The sequence below is a fragment of the Emydura macquarii genome, unplaced genomic scaffold (assembly GCF_026122565.2).
Source record: "Emydura macquarii macquarii isolate MOO-44397 ecotype Brisbane River unplaced genomic scaffold, CSIRO-AGI_Emac_v2 contig_2994, whole genome shotgun sequence".
In the NCBI taxonomy this organism is placed as follows: domain Eukaryota; kingdom Metazoa; phylum Chordata; order Testudines; family Chelidae; genus Emydura; species Emydura macquarii.
This window is the reverse complement of record NW_027133131.1, coordinates 762,797-778,170: the sequence shown is the minus strand read 5'-3', so window position 1 is coordinate 778,170 and position 15,374 is coordinate 762,797. Positions and strand designations below refer to the sequence as shown.

Here is a 15,374-nt window from a genome sequence, read left to right as displayed (position 1 = left end):
AAGGGGATTGCATCTAAAGCAGGGTCCAAACCAAACGCCTGCTCCAAACCCGCCGGAAGTTTGGGTTGCGTGGGAGGGGGATTGCAATCCAAACCTGTATTAGCATCCAAATTTCACACCTGTCTTTGGAATGAGCCAAATCAACCTCCCTGGTCTAGCTTCCTCTGACCTGTGGGCTGTTCAAACCCAGTGCAGAACATTGCAGCTCCTGCCTGTCTCCAGACATACATGTGCAATTAGCCAGGATACCAACTTTGTTTGCTATGTGCCCCGGAATCCAGCAGCGATGTAGGTTGTACGGCTCGTCTAGGGGCATTTGACCCCCAGTAAAGATTGCAGCATGGAGGCAAAGGTGTCTGTTTGGAACTCACTGACCAGGTGAATTGAGGTGCAGCTCGCCTGTGAATCAAAGTCCTTCTTCTTGTTGTTTGTACTACAGGAGCAATCCAAGTCCTAGTCAAAGTTGTGCTACTATCCTAGTACCTGCCTACCCACTGGACCAGGCCACGCCTCAACTCTGCCCAAGGGATTTCTGGTCTTTCCAGGCTCCCTTCAGACTGCTGAGCTGATGTGAAATCCCAGAAGAGACTGTTCCTGCTCTCACTCCAGGTGGAAACCCTGCTTTTTTGGTTGGCCCAAAATAATCTTGAAAAAGAAAAGGCCTTTGTCCCCTTCCAAAGGCTGAGCTGGAGTTTGGAGCAGGAGGGGGCAGAGGCTCTTGTGTATCCACTTTGTTCACTCATCGAGGCCTTCCTTTTTCACTAATTCCAAGTGCCTTCATTTGTGTGTGTTCAACTCTAGACAGTTAGTGTAGCTCCATTGACCTCAAGAAAGTTTTACTGATTCAGACCAGCTGAGGATCCGATCCCTGATGATGTGCAGTGTAGTTGCTGTATTTAAAAACTGTGTTGGAATTGTAAAGAGCCATTTTAATTTGTAACGGGTTTTCTGGTCCTGTTTGCAGGCTAGGGGGCTTTGTAGGAAAGTATGCAATTGGAGTCAAGTCTGTGGAGAGCCAGCCTACAACAAAGTTGGGTGAATTGGGCCTCTTTGCATTATGGAGCAGCCTGATTTGTCTCTTTCTGTTTTTAGTTCCTGTGTGTTCAAGTTCTGGTAGCTTTACATTGCAACCTTCCTACATGGACATTTTATATTTGTAACCTAACTTCTCTGTTTGATTGCTGTGAACGAAACAAGCGCAGTTGCCACATGATTCTCAAAGCTGCTGGAAGCATTCAGGACATTAGAGCTGAGTGGCACTGACCAGGCCAAATTCTTTTCTGCCTTTGAGGATAATTTAATTTCTCATCTGGATCTTGAACCGGAATCCCCCACTGATTGCTTTAGGAGAGGGACAAAAGCACCAGTGCCATGAGAAATGTCTTTTGGAAAGTGAGAGATGGTGTATACGTGAAGGATCCAGCAGCCTCATTCTGGTTTGTGGGTTTGTGTGCGCGCACGCATGCGTGTGTTGACTGAAATCTCAAGCATTTAAGCCTGCTCAGTTTGTGCACCAGTCGTGACTTAGAAAAGAGGCAGAAAGTTTCAGTAACTGAGGAGCTGTTTCCTGTTCCCATGTTGTGTCCCCAGTGCGATCAATTTATGGCCCCTAAAGCTCTCCTAAGTGGATTTAGCCGCTCTAGATAAATCTTTTTCTTTTGTGTGTGAAGAATTGCTGCTTGAATTCTGCTGCCACTGTTGCTAAATCAGGCAGGATTCAAGAGGATTAAACACTAAGGGCTGTGTCCTCAGCTAGTGTAAAGCAGCCTAGCTCCATTGAAGTCAGTAGAGCTATGCTGATTTGCACCAGTGGAGGAACTGGCCCAGAGGGTTCTGGTGTGACCCCATTACCCTCAGTGGAGCTACACGGGGGTTAATTTGTCTCGTTGCAATCACTGCACATTTAACACTAGTTATTTTAAAGTAGGTAATCGACTAATATTTCCCCCAGAAAACAATGGGAGAGCTCCTGCTAATCCAGTGGGAGCAGGGTCTCGGCATCCGTTATCTGAGCCAAGTGGGATTCCCCAGACTCATGGTTTATTCCTGGGAGCTGCTCTAGGTTAACACATCAATAATGTCATATTGGGCCCTGCCATTTGTCCAGCTTGCACAGGACTATCTAGTTTGGTTCTTGTTTCACCCTGTGCCTGGAGCGCTGCGCTTCCTGCTCTCTAACAGACTCTGCTCTGTACGTTGCTTATTAATGGGAGACAGGCTGTGTGTGCTGAGGTTGCACATTTTCTGACATGACACTGTGTCTGTCCTGTTACCCACACAGCCAGAGCCTTACCCATGGGCCCACTGGTGGGAGTGAGGCGAGCAGGGTGTAACAAATTGTAGAGGCCGGAAGTGGGAACTACACACATCCATAGCGCTCAGGCCTTCCTCATCTTGAGAGAGACATGGCCCATTTTCATTCCAGAATTATCTCTGCTCCATGCAGACGTGGTACCCACCCTCCCACCTGCACGCACGCACCTTTATTGTTGCTGATTCTTTGCATCAAAAGAAAAGAAGCATGACTCTGCATTACAGGGGGTAGTTACACTCCAGCATTTTAAGCACCCAACATGAATAATTTTTTCGCATCCTTTTGGATCTGTGTCACACACTGAGTCCTATGTTTGGACTCTGAAACGTGTGTAAACACATGTAAACTCCTCCCTCTTCTCCCCAGCTGTGCAGCATCTGACTTTTACAATTCAGCCTCCCTTATAGAAAGAGGGTTAAGATGCAAAAGGATCTTTATAGTGAGATTGGACAGAAAATGGAAATCAAATTGAATCTGGAGGTAAACCGAGGCAGAGAGTATTGTATTAATTTAGATGGAATAAAGGGGCCCAAAGAGTGAGACATGTCCAACATTAAAGAGTTTTAAGCAAGGTTTGGTCTACAGAAAGCTCAGCCTGCTTAGTGTCATGGCAAACACACCATTAAAAATCTTTATTAAAGATACAAAAAAAAGGGGAGAGGGGCCCGAAGGTTAAAGCAGTTCCCTCAGCTGAAGAGAGTCTTGAGAAAGAACCCTCCTGGTTCGACAGTCCTTTAGCTGGTATTAAAGACGAGAACTGTCCTGTTGGGGAAAAGAGAAGTGAGTTCAGATGAGCTGGAGCTGTTGATAAAGTCTGACCCTGCTTTCTTTAAGACAGAATAAGGTGAACACACACAATGGGGGACGAGGGGAGGCAGAAAAGACCAGCAGAGAGAGAAAATGCAGCTTCTGTCTCTAGCACTGACTCTTTCCAGCAGCTTGACTGTTGAAAAAACCCAGGCACAGCACATGGTCTTACCAGCCACTCCAAGCCCGAGAAAGCTTGTACCAGCATTGGGCTTTTGAGGGCATTGCTTTTAGCTGCCTCTTTCTGGTCACAGGCTCACAGCAACATGTTGCAAAACAGACAGCCGTGGCCAGCTAAGCCAGACTCTTACTAGACAGAAGGAAAAAGGAGGAAAACGACGCACTGCAGTGGCGGTGGGAGGTTGACGCAGTCTCACCAAACCCTGGGTGGCCTTTGGGAGGTGGCGATGTCCTGTGTCCCTCGCTCAGTCAGCCAGTGTTGCAGCAGCCAGGTCTTTTTGTGAGGACCCCAAACGGGAGCGGTGGGTGGAATCGCCAATGCCCCCCCGCCCATTATTTCGTCCGCCAGTTAGGCCCAGTTCCGGTTCATTGATTTCTGGTCTCTCACCACTCTTGGTCACCAGACATGATCTTAACGCAGTCCTTGAACTAAGCCAGAAAGCCTTTTTGGGTGGACTGATGCATTCCGGCTGCGTCTCTTTTTTGCGCCTTCGCCGGATGACGTGTGTTGTGGTCGGTTATTTTGCCATTTTATGAACTTACACTTGCTTTCCACAGGTCACTTTGTGGGCCCAATTATCACAGCAACAGTGGCTTGCATCAGCCCCATGACGAGCCCGTCACTAGCCAGGCTTCAGGCAGAGGGAGGCTTGCTTTGTGGCTGAGGCCTTGAATGAGAGTGAGGTTCAGTTCCCAGCCCTGCCACAGACTTTCTTTCCGAGCACTGGCAAGCCAATGAGCGGGCCAAGCGCCGAGAGCCCCTCCGCTCGCATGAAGCACAACGGAGAACTCCCCCTGCAACAGGGGACAGTGGTCACTGTGGCCACTTTGTTTAGGTGCTTAACTGGGCACTGAGCTCTGGAAACTCTGGCTGGCAATCTCCCTGGGCCACAGTTCCCCTTCTGCAAAATGGGAAAAAATACCCCTTCCTTTCTGCTGCCCTCCAATTGGGCATCTCACATCAGGAAGCAGAGGCCTAGAGCAAACAAGCAGGCTAGTTACTGTTTCTTCCCATTATGGGGGGAAGAGAAGGGGCATTGAGGCGGCTTCTCACTCTTGCACTGGGGGGAAGCACCGGTGTTTATTTCCTATGGGGACGTAGATCTCTAGCTGTGTCCAGCAGTGTGAATGACCTGGATCAGGGATCCCTTTCCCAGCGCTGCTTCTCTGTTCAAATCTCCAGCTGTAGGGCCCCAGGCTCCAGCGTTCTGCCTGCTCCGTGTGCTAGGCTTAAAAAAAACAACAACCTCCCAAACACCCTATTAGCTACACAAATTTTAAGCACAACCAGATGTGGGAGGTGAAGCTGTTAAACCCCTTTTGTACTTTCCTAGGAGGCCACGCGGGGGTTGTATGGTCACAACCCCCCAGCCCTCTCACTCACACTCCCCCGTCCATTTTTGGTTAGCAAAATCTGAGTTTTTATTCATTCCAGGGCATGGAGCTGCATGGGCCAGAATTCGGTTTTAAGATCTTGCAGGGGGTGGGGAAGAGAGGAATGTCCAGAGTTGGACTCTGCAGTGGCTGGGAAAGGCTAAGGACCAAATCCACGGCTCCCTTCCGAACCACTGTTGCTTTCAAGCATGCTGGTTCCTAAAAGCTCAGTGCAAGTGAAAAACTCCATTGCACAAACCAGTGTGGCAGCTGGCTCTGAGGGGGGGTATTTTTGAGGCCTTGTAGATGCAGTCAGCTTAGTTAAGAGCTTTGGTGGGTTTGATCTTGTTGTAAAGAAGCAGGTGGCCCAGAACCGCAGGGAGAAAGAGAGCAAGCAGTAAAGATACAGGAACCGCACTCTTGGCATATCAACAGCTCTAGGCAATGTTCATAAATCCGACAAATTAAAATAGCTCGAGCCTTGTGAGGCATACATCACCCTTTGCTCTGGCCTGGTGCTTTACAATGACTTGGAGACGGATTCTTTTCTAGTTGAACGAGTGAGTTGGGGGCCCAGGAAGATTTTTACCTCAGTTTCCCAGCAGCAGCCTCTCAACAAAGTCGAGTAGAAGATTCCAGGTTGGAGGGCGGGGGAACTTGGGAGAAAAGGTGAGAGCACTACTCCTACAAGCGTGCCGCCAAGCATGTGAGCTCTGCGATGCTCCAGCCAAGGAGGCTATTGTCTGTCTATTGGAATATGTCACCTCTCTGCTACTTGATCTGCAACCTGAAGGTGCAATTTTTGTGTCTCACTCCTTTTTGAAACAAACAAATTGGAATCCCTTTCACCTTTCGCTCCTTCCTCGCAGTGGAGAATGTCACTGGGGGCGCTTGGGGCTAGCATCATTACCACCCTGGCTCTGCCTCCCTAATGATTTCCAGTGCTCCTGGCACAGTGGGATCCAGACTAGCCGCGCTTTGGAAAAGGAAACATTGGCAGAGACGTTTAGCTTTGAAAAGTGGGTAATAACTCTCTTCAGTCCTTCCACAGCACGTTCTGTGCAAGTATCGCTAACCTTCCTCGGGCAGATGCCACAGCTCCGCTGGTCCATAGCTATTGCTATTCTACAGATGGGGAAAACTGAGCCACAGGGAAGTAATGGGAGTTCCCTGAGGCCGCACATAACGTGTCAGGAGCAGGGCCAGTAGGCCTGCTTGCCAGTCCACTCCTGTAGCCATTTCATCCTCCTGCAGAGCTGGTAGCCACTCTGCGTTCTCTTCACTACCGCTCTTGGGATGTATGTATATTGCTCACACCCTTTTCATAACAAATAGCCGGCTCTCTACAGCCACAGGCCTCAGGGCACTTTGCAAAGCTGGTATCATTATCCCCAGTTTACAGATAATATATATAGCTATGTTACTAATGGGGAAACTGAGGCACCAAGAGGTGGCATGACAGATGGACTGGCTGGGTGACGTCAGGTAAATGGCAGAGGTGGAAATAAACCCCAGGTGTCCTGAGTCCCAATCCAGTGCCCACAGCTGCCTCCTACAGGCTGCTATTGGGACCTAAACAATGTTTATGATGGTTTGAGGTTATAAGAAAAGCTGTGTGTAGGAGAGCGAAGGCTGAACTGAATTGCTCATGGGAGAAGATCTTCTCCATAGGTTCCAAGGCCAGAAAGGACCATTGTGCTCATCTAAGCTGACCTCCTGTAGAACTGCCCCAATCCAATGCCTGGAGCAGATCTTTCAGAAAAACTTCCAAGCTTGGTTTAAAAGTTGTCAGTGATGGAGAATCCACCACCACCTGGGTAAGTTGTCCCTGTGGTTAATTCCTGTCATTATCGAGACAACAGATCCTGAGGCAGGGAGAACTGGATGGTCCCCAGAGTTTGCATGCGTACATGTGAGAGAGGCAAACTGGAGTGGAGTAAATCCAGTGCAGATCCCTTGAGTTAAGTCTGCAGTGAAGACAGCCTTTGAGGTGCTCTGCTTTGTGACTTCACTTTTAAAGACGTGGTGAGGTGAAGGCCATATAGCAAGGCAGTGTTAGAAGAACCAACATTTAGAACCCGGCTCTCATGACCTTTGCTCTAAATCCAAGATGATGCCAATGTTGTCTGTGTTACAGTGAGGCAGCAATAGGCGGTTAGGTGAATCTCCTCCGTCCAGGAACTCTGAATATGGAGTTCTTTTAAGTCCCTGCCACAGCAGTTGGAGAAGAATACTGTGCAGAGAGATCAGTCCTCTCAATGAACCTGGACACCGCTTTTGGTTCACGCGACAATCTCAGCAGGATTTATTTGACTAAAGGAAACATTAACTTCACCCTCCTGTCTCTTGTCCACTCCTGTCTTTGGGATGTTTGCGCTTCAAGCTGAAAGTGTGAATGCCAGCTCCAGGAGATATACCTGCACTAGCGCTGATTGAGCTAGCATGCTAAAAATAGATATGTAACCATGGTGGTGTATGGGGTGTGAGATGCTAGGCACATATTTGGGGCTGTACTCTGTTCTTAATGTGCTAGTGTGGAGATGTCTCTTTGAGCTGGAATTAACACCTCCCAGTTTGAAGCAGAGACACACCCTGAGTCTCTTCAGGGGAAACGGGCTCCTTCTATTCCCCCCTGCTAATCCTTCACTCAGGGTGTCTGGTTTGTTTTGGGGAGTTTTTCCCTTTAAACAGGATAGCAGTACCCCTTAAAATGGTGATGTCAAAATCATTGCACAAAGGGGGCCTACGTCCCCAGCCCCAAGATGGGAAAATTCGGCTCTGAGTGGACATATGGCCAGTCTGAAAAGCTTCAGGTCTAAGGGCCGACTCCAGCCTGCATCAAAGTCAAAGGGAGTTTTGCCATAGGGAACTGGCTGGCACACTGGGACAAGACACCAAGTCTGTTGTTACTTTCTGTGGCTCTCCTTTGTGTTTTGTTTGTTAGGGTGTGTAGAGTAAAACATTCAGAGAGAGGGAAACTGATCGTGCTAATTGCCCCACTGACATAAAGGAAGCATGTTCCAACAGGGCTAATCCTCTGGGCCGGCTGGTTTTATTCTTGTGCACTCGGCATTTAGCAGAATTCCAGGGACTCGGTGGAGTTGAGGCTCTATGAAAACAACTCAGCATGTACGCTGGTGTTCTGGGAAGGGGTCCTTTCTGCCTCTCTGTGGACAGAGCCCAAGCTGAAGGACAAAGCTACCACGTCTCAAGAGGACACACAAAGCAGAGACTGGGTTTAACTGAATCCTGCCTGTTGCTGTGTCCCTGAGCAGTAGACAGACTCCCAGTTACTGTGATTAGCAGAGCAAAGCGCCAGAAGCTGACCGAGGCTGGGATTAAAGTCTTCTCCAACCTCTCTTCCTGAGTAACCATGGGGTTTGGACACAGAAATGATGAATTTTCTGCTGCAGGGCACTTCCAGTTACATGCCAGTTAATCCAGGAGCCTCACCTTTCACAGGGCTTTGGGGGAATGGGTTCTTTTCTTCCCAAGACTCCTCTTTGCCACCTCAGCTATCAGTGTGTATGAACACCCAGCTCTCATATGGCAGCCCTAGATCTCAAAGTGCTGTAAAAAGGAGGTAAGGCTCATTATCCCCAGTATACAGCTAGGGAACCAACTCACCATCACAAAGTTGGGACTTGAACAGAGGGCTCCCGAGCCAGTGCCTTACCCACAAAACCACCCCCCCACCTCTTTCCCTAGCTGTAAAATAGGGCTAATATCTGCCCCACAGGCTGGGTTGCAAGACTGAATGCCTGCAAAGCATTTTGTGAGCCTTGGCAGAAGATCCCGTAGATGTGCAGTTATGGCCATATTTTAAATGCCCTGCAGCGGGGACTTATAGGGCTGCCCAGATCTGTCCGTAGTGGACAAGGTGCTTTGTAATTCAAGGCCTCTTCAGTTAATGTTTTTTGCTTGGCATTTAATAATTTTTGCCTAGTGTGTAAACCCTTCACTGCCTGCAGAAATGTAAGCTGAGCTGGTGACATGTCACCCCTTTGTGAACCAAAGTGTTGGGAGAAAATATTAGGCATCACATGTCAAAATCCCATGGATCCTGGGATTATCATATTTTCTTGTTAAACCCTAATGTGATTTGTGGAATGTCAGCTTCCCCGTGGGATCAAGAGAAACCCCAGCGTTTTTAAGAAGGATGTGTCAGCATAGATTTCTGCTGATGGTTTCTATCACTGATCAAACAGAGAGAGAATTAACAAATTCAGACTTTTGATTAGCAGTTTATTTTGTTAGAGGAATCATGGGGCATGATTTGTGAAAATAAATTGTGCAGCGCTGTGGTTAGCATGCAGCATTTCCTTGGCTAATGAGGTGAGTTTGAACTCTCCAGGCAGGTCTAGGAATCCTGCTTTCCAAGTGAATAAAATGCAGCTCCTGCCTAGTGAAACCCAGAGTCCCCGTAAGTGTCAGGTTCCCATTTCATAGGTTGCTATGATTAGTATTACTGTACATTGCTTTTATGATAGTAACAACTAGAGGCCCACAATGGAGGCCAGGGTCCCATCGAGCCGGGAACTGCATAGACACCCCGTAAGAGACAATCTCTGCCCCGGAGAGCTCATGATCTAGACAGACACAAGAATTAATATGCCCATTTTACAGATGCAGAACCGAGGCACAGCAAATTTAAATGACTTACTCAGGGTCATGCACACAGGTTGTCTGACCTCAGACAAGTTGCTTCACATCTCTGTTCCTTGGTTCCCCAACTAGCTAATGGGGATAATAAAATAGACCATGCTTTGTAAAGTGCCGTCCAATCTTTGGATGGAAGGCTGCTATATAGGTGCCAGCTATCACTCTGAAAAATTCAGTGACAACTAGAGGCCTGATCTAAATGCAAAGTAGCACAAAGTAGCAAAGACATAATGTTGCACCAATCTAGTTAAACCAATACAACTTGATATGTGGACTCTCTTATATCGTTTTTGTCCACATGCAAAGTTGTACCACTAATTATAAGAGCATAGGAATTGCCAGACTTAGGATCATACCTAAGGCCTATCTATCCCAGCATGCTGTGTCTGACTGTGGGCAGCCCCAGATGCAGGAAACCCTGCATTAAGGCAGATGTGGGATAATCTACCCCTGACATTAGATCTCCTAAACTCTTTAGCTAGAGGCTGGCTTAAATTCGAAAGCATTAGGTTTAATCTCCCTTCTAGAATTTACATTGTTATTTACTATAACAACTCTGGATGTTCATTGTATCTATATAAGCATCTAATCCTCTTTGAACCTTGCTAAATGCCTGGCCTCAACGATTTCCTGTGGCAATGAGTTCCACAATCTAATTACACTGTGTGAAAAAGTATTTCCTTTACCTATTTTAAATTTGCCAGTGTTTAATTTCATTGCACGTCCCCTTGCTCTTATGTCAAGAAAGTGGACGAACAGACGCTCCCAATCTGCCTTCTCTAAACCACTATTTGATATACTTTTATTATATCGCCTGTCGTTCATCTCCTCTCTCCGGTAACCAGTTGCAGTCTTTTCAGTCTTTTGCCATAGGAGATCTTTTTTGTCAGTACATCATCTCACCTTCAGTTAATTTGGTGCAACTGTGTCTCTTTGCTGTTTGTACAGTGCTTAGTGTAATGAGGTCCTTGTCCATGACTAACGCTCCTTGGTGCTACTGGGAGACGCCTAACAAGTACTAATAATGAAATAGATAAGCCCAGCCATATCTGTTTAGGCTTCACAGCACCAGACTTTTATTCCATACGTTGATGGAATGAGGAAGCTGCAGCTTTTCATCCTGCTTGGACTCTGCGTTCGATGGTTTCTGTGCACTGGTATCAAAATATCCTCATTGTCAATGTGGCTCGGATAGGGGGAGGGAAGAGACCGTGGTGAAGGGATGTCAGCTGGCACTTGAAGGCGTGTCTGTCTGATTTGTGGTTGGAAGAGGCTTACCAAACAGAAGCCAAGCTGCCACAGGGAGATGTCCAGTTAAAGTGCTGTAGACACCTGGGTGCTATATCGTATTTGCTCACTGTCTCCAGAGCTATTAATATGTTGATTGCAGCAATATCTGGATGGTTACAAGTAATTTGTCCTTAATTGAATATTTGCCGGTCAGGGCTTTTGTAATGATATATTAATAACGTGTAGTGAGCTGGGGAATACCCTCCCTACACGACCTTCTGGGCATTCAGACAGGTTGGACATCGTTCCTCGAACTACAGGCAGTCATCTCTCCAGATGGGTGACCTGAAGGGCAACATCAATTACCAGGGGCATTAAGTAGAGAAACAGCATGGTCCTGTGGATGGGTTGGGCAGCCAGTGGACTGGGGTTCTGGTTCCAGCTCAGCCTCTGATCTTGGGCTGGTCAGTTTCCTTGGTTGTGAAAAGGAGGAAATGTTGCTAATCCTTGTTCATAAAGCACTTGGAGATCCAGCAATGACATGCAAAATCCCCATGGAGTTGAGTGGGTGTTTGGATTAGTAAGGACTGCCGAATTTGGTCCACTAGGATTAAGGGTTTTTAATTCTTCTTATTAGCAGAGTTCCACGTGGATGCTCCAGGGATATCAAAACAAATTCACCTTTAGCTACCTCAGCCTATTTCCCTGCCCCACTCCATCAACCCACCTGCTCTTTTAAGGGTCTTATCAAAACCTTAAGACAATCACAAGTGATGAAATGTTAGCCCTGTATTTAGATAGATGCTCTTGGTGGGAGGAGGGTGGTGGGATAAGGACTTTTGGAATTTTGTCTCCTCCACATTTGGCTGTGTGTTTAGGGCTGTTTATGAGTGGGGGGGTTATTGGTTTGGTTGTTTTTTGCTGTGTTCCTGTTTCGGAACTTCTGAGTGTGTTGTTGTTTTTGTCTAGTTCCCACTTTGATCAGGCATGAAGGTTCCTTGTTTCTGTCATTTCAGCTGATACCCCCTCTGGTGGCTGAAGCCAAGGAACTAACCCTGGCCTCAGTGTAGAATTCAGCAAGGAGCTCTGAGGATTACTTTCCCAGTTAACACAGAAAAGTGTCTGCTAAAAGCTGGGGTGGATGATAGGGGATGGATCACTCAATAAATTGCCCTGTTCTGTTCACTCCTGCTGAAGCATCTGGCATCAGCCACTGTTGGAAGACAGGACACTGGGCTAGATGGACCATTGGTCTGACCCAGTATGACCATTCTTATGTTATGTTCATATGTCGCTGACACACAGAACGTATCAAGTCTGATTTTTTTTAAATTGCTACCGAACAGGAAACAAACCAGTCAACAAGCTGGAAGTCCCCAGTGAAGCCCAGTGAGCCCTCCCGTCACTAGATAAGGCAGCTGGAAGAAGAATTAAAGAGAGAGAGGCTTTGAGATCTAAGTGAGGGGAGAGCAGTCCAGAGAGCTGGAGGTAGGAGGGAATCACGCATGTTTTTAAAAGACAGCTGTGAATGGATGGACTATGATGGTTTTGAGGTCAATATCCCTGGCATCTCTCCCCTTAGGGCAATCCACTGGGGGAAACTAGAGGATTCACAGTCTAAGCTCTTCATAGAGGGGGTTTGTAACTGCAGCTCTCAGCATCTCACACACGCATACTGACTGCCCTTCCTGGATGGTCCCCCAGCCACGCAGGCCACTCTGACAAGTCACCAGTGGTCACCTGACTCTTGGAAAATATGCTGGGCAGCCTGGAAGCTCCAAGGCCTGTTTCTCTGATGCGCTGTGCCTTGGGCAGCTGTCTCCTCCAGTACGAAGTGCATGTAAAAATGCTACCAAATCAGCAGGTCACTCTGCACAAGGTGCACAGCAATGGAGAATCCAGCCCTGCGTTTCTAGATCAAATTAAAGACTTGCAGTTTCCACGTCTTATGTTCTTACGTCCGCTTTCATATAATAATTATCTGCTGGAGCAGCCTTTGAATGGGTGAGCATAGTCATTAGCCTTTTCTGGCTTCAGATTTAGCACAAAGTAAAGTGGCCAGTATGGGTCTAGGTCCTCCTCTCATATATACCTGCTTTCCTCGGCTGTAACTCCATTAGCTTCAGTGAGGTTGCTCCTGTTTTACATCTATGTAAGTGATAGAACTGAACACCGAGTGTTTCAAACTGTTACGTCCATGTGCACTTCCCGGGATGAATTTGGCCAAATGTGTATTAAATAATGGTCCTTTCATTTGTCATTCTTGAATTTTGCATCCACAAAAGTGTATTATTGCCAAGAGAGATAATGAAGTAAATAGTGGGAATACTTGCATGCAAATGAGATGCATTTAAAAATTCTAGGACTGAGCAAAATGCACCTTCACTTGTAACATCTTTTGCTGTGTGCATAGGTGGCAGAACTGGTCAGAAGAACTTTGCTGGAAAAATTTTCTGGCTGAAAATACAGTTCTGTCTAAATCCATCGTGTCAGTTTTGCCAAAGTTTCATTTTGGGGGGAAAAAAAGGGAGAAAATTTTTTGGACAATAGTAGATGGAGACAAGGAGACATGGCCCCAGGTGAGTAGCCAAAACTCTCTGCTATAATTTGGCTTTTAATCAGAGTTGTCTCTGTTCTGAAGCACCTCTCCACCGCCGCACGTTTGCTTTAAATCATTTAAACTGCTCCTCCTCAGGTACCCAGCTGAAGGCCTGGTGGCATTTCACTCCCCCAGAAAATGTGGTTCATTTTGAACTGCATCCCCGCCTCAGAGGGCAGGTACCGCCCCTCCTCCGCCCATGGGGCCATCCTTCCTGGGAGCCGGAACGGACCGACCTGCGGAACCCCGTCACAAATAACCGCCTGGCCCGTGTCTCTGCCCTCAGCGGGGGTCAGCCCCGACCGAGGTCTCTGCCAGGGCGGGCTCTAGGCCACGCAGCAGAAGGTTTACACTGGCGCATTCACAAACACACCCAGACCCTGCGCGCTTTGCCGGGGGCAGGTCTGAGGGCCGGGCTGTTTTCAGCGTCCCTCGCCGGCTGCGGGTGTACGAAGTGACTCCCCCCCGACCCCCGGGCCAGGGCCCAGCCCGCACCGGGTCCGCCGGGCGGTGACAGCGGGGTGCGGCTTGCCCCAATCTCCGCCCGCTTTGGTGCCCGGGCCGGGCCCTGCGCTGGGCGGGCTGGAGCGCTGCCGCGCGACCCCGCTGGGCCGGGCTGCGGGCCGGTGAAGGCCGGGCTGCAGGGGAAGCCAGCCCCGCGCCGCCCCGCGCCGCCCGTGGGCTCTGGGCCTCAGTGGGCCGCACTCCAAGGCGGGCAGCCTGGGGCTCCCCTGCGCCGCCTTGTCACGGGGACCTACCGCCCCCCGAGCCCCACTGACGGGAGGCGCCGCCGGAAGGGCCCTGCCCAGCCCGATTGCTAGCGGCGCGGCCCCGGCCCGGCCCCGGCATTTCTCCCCCGCCAGCCCCTGGCCGGCCGCAGGCGGCAGCGGAGAACGAGCCCGGCGCGGCGCGGCGCCATTGGTCGCTCCCGCCATCCCCTCAGCGGCGCGGCGCGGCGCGGCGGGGCGGGGCGGGGGGAGGGGCAGGCCGGGGGGACCCTGAGGGAGGTGGGGGCGGGGCCGGGGCGGGGGCAGCTCTGAGCAGGCGGCGGCGCCCCCCGTCCAGCCCCCCCCCCCAGCCCCGCCCCGCCCCGCCGCTCCCGGCAGCAGCGCAGCGGCCGCCGCAGCTGGCCCCGCATTGTCCGGTCCCGGCGGCCGCAGGATGCCGAGCCCCGCACCGCCGCCCGCCGCCGCCCGGGCCCGCCGCCTCTGTGGCCGCGCCGGGCTCCGACAGGGCTGAAGCCGGAATGAGGAGGTGAGGGGGGCTACGCTGCTCGCTGTCAGGGGGGGATGGGTGGAGTTAGTGTATGTCGAGGGTAGCGCGGTTGCACGGGGTCTCGGGGGGGTTGCACAGGGTCTGGGGGGAGTTACACGGGGGGGGGTTGCACAGGGTCTGGAGGGGGTCTCCGGGGGGGGGCTGCACGGGGTCTCGGGGGGGTTGTACATGGTCTCCGGGGGGGTTGCACAGAGTGGGGAGGGGTTGCACGGGGTCTGGGGGGGGGGTTGTACAGGGTCTCGGGGGGCGTTGCACAGAGTGGGGAGGGATCTCGGGGGGGTTGCACAGGTTGCACAGAGTGGGGAGGGGTTGCACGGGGTCTGGAGGGATATCGGGGGGGGGGGGGTTGTACAGGGTCTCGGGGGGAGTTACACGGGGGGGGGGGGTTGCACGGGGTCTGGAGGGGGTTTCGGGGGGGGGGGTTGTACAGGGTCTCGGGGGGGTTGCACAGAGTGGGGAGGGATCTCGGGGGGGTTGCACAGGTTGCACAGAGTGGGGAGGGGTTGCACGGGGTCTCCGGGGGGGGTTGCACACAGCTGTGGGGGGGCAAAGCGGGCGATGCAGGGGGTGAGGCTGCAGGTCGCCCAGGCTGGGGCAGGCCCGGGCCGGTGCCGGTGCTGGTGCTGGTGCCGGTGCAGGGCGGCTGCCATGGGCTGCAGGGGAGGGCGAGGCGGCTCTTTTCCTGCACGCACCGTCTCGGTGCCTGGCTGCAGAGGGGGAGGCTGCACGGGATGCAGGGGGGTGCCCGGGGGCTGGGTGGGGTTGGAGAACGAGGGCTGTGTAGGAGCGGAGTGTCGCTGGGGGTCGGCGGGGGGGTGTGGGGCTAGCCGCCTGTTGCGCTGAGAAGATGTGTAAGGCTTGGAGCAGGGGAATTTGGGGCCAGGGCTTGCACTGGACCAGAGGTCAGAAATCTCTAGCGTTTGGATGTTGGTT

General features: G+C 50.7%; 1 protein-coding gene and 1 long non-coding RNA gene across 2 annotated transcripts in view; both read left to right on the top strand.

The window, feature by feature from the left end:
- The window catches only part of LOC137141031 (uncharacterized), a 28,390-nt gene extending 14,867 nt beyond the window's left edge, over nucleotides 1-13,523 (top strand). Inside the window, exons 3-4 of the long non-coding RNA XR_010916527.1 lie at nucleotides 11,914-12,055; nucleotides 13,263-13,523. This is a non-coding gene — a long non-coding RNA (uncharacterized lncRNA). The remainder of the gene's footprint in view (nucleotides 1-11,913; nucleotides 12,056-13,262) is intronic.
- Nucleotides 13,524-14,268: 745 nt separating this feature from the next.
- FIGNL2 (fidgetin like 2) overlaps nucleotides 14,269-15,374 on the top strand; it is a 44,930-nt gene continuing 43,824 nt past the window's right edge. Inside the window, exon 1 of the mRNA XM_067529817.1 lies at nucleotides 14,269-14,420. The gene's annotated coding sequence lies outside the window, so the exon portion shown is untranslated. The remainder of the gene's footprint in view (nucleotides 14,421-15,374) is intronic.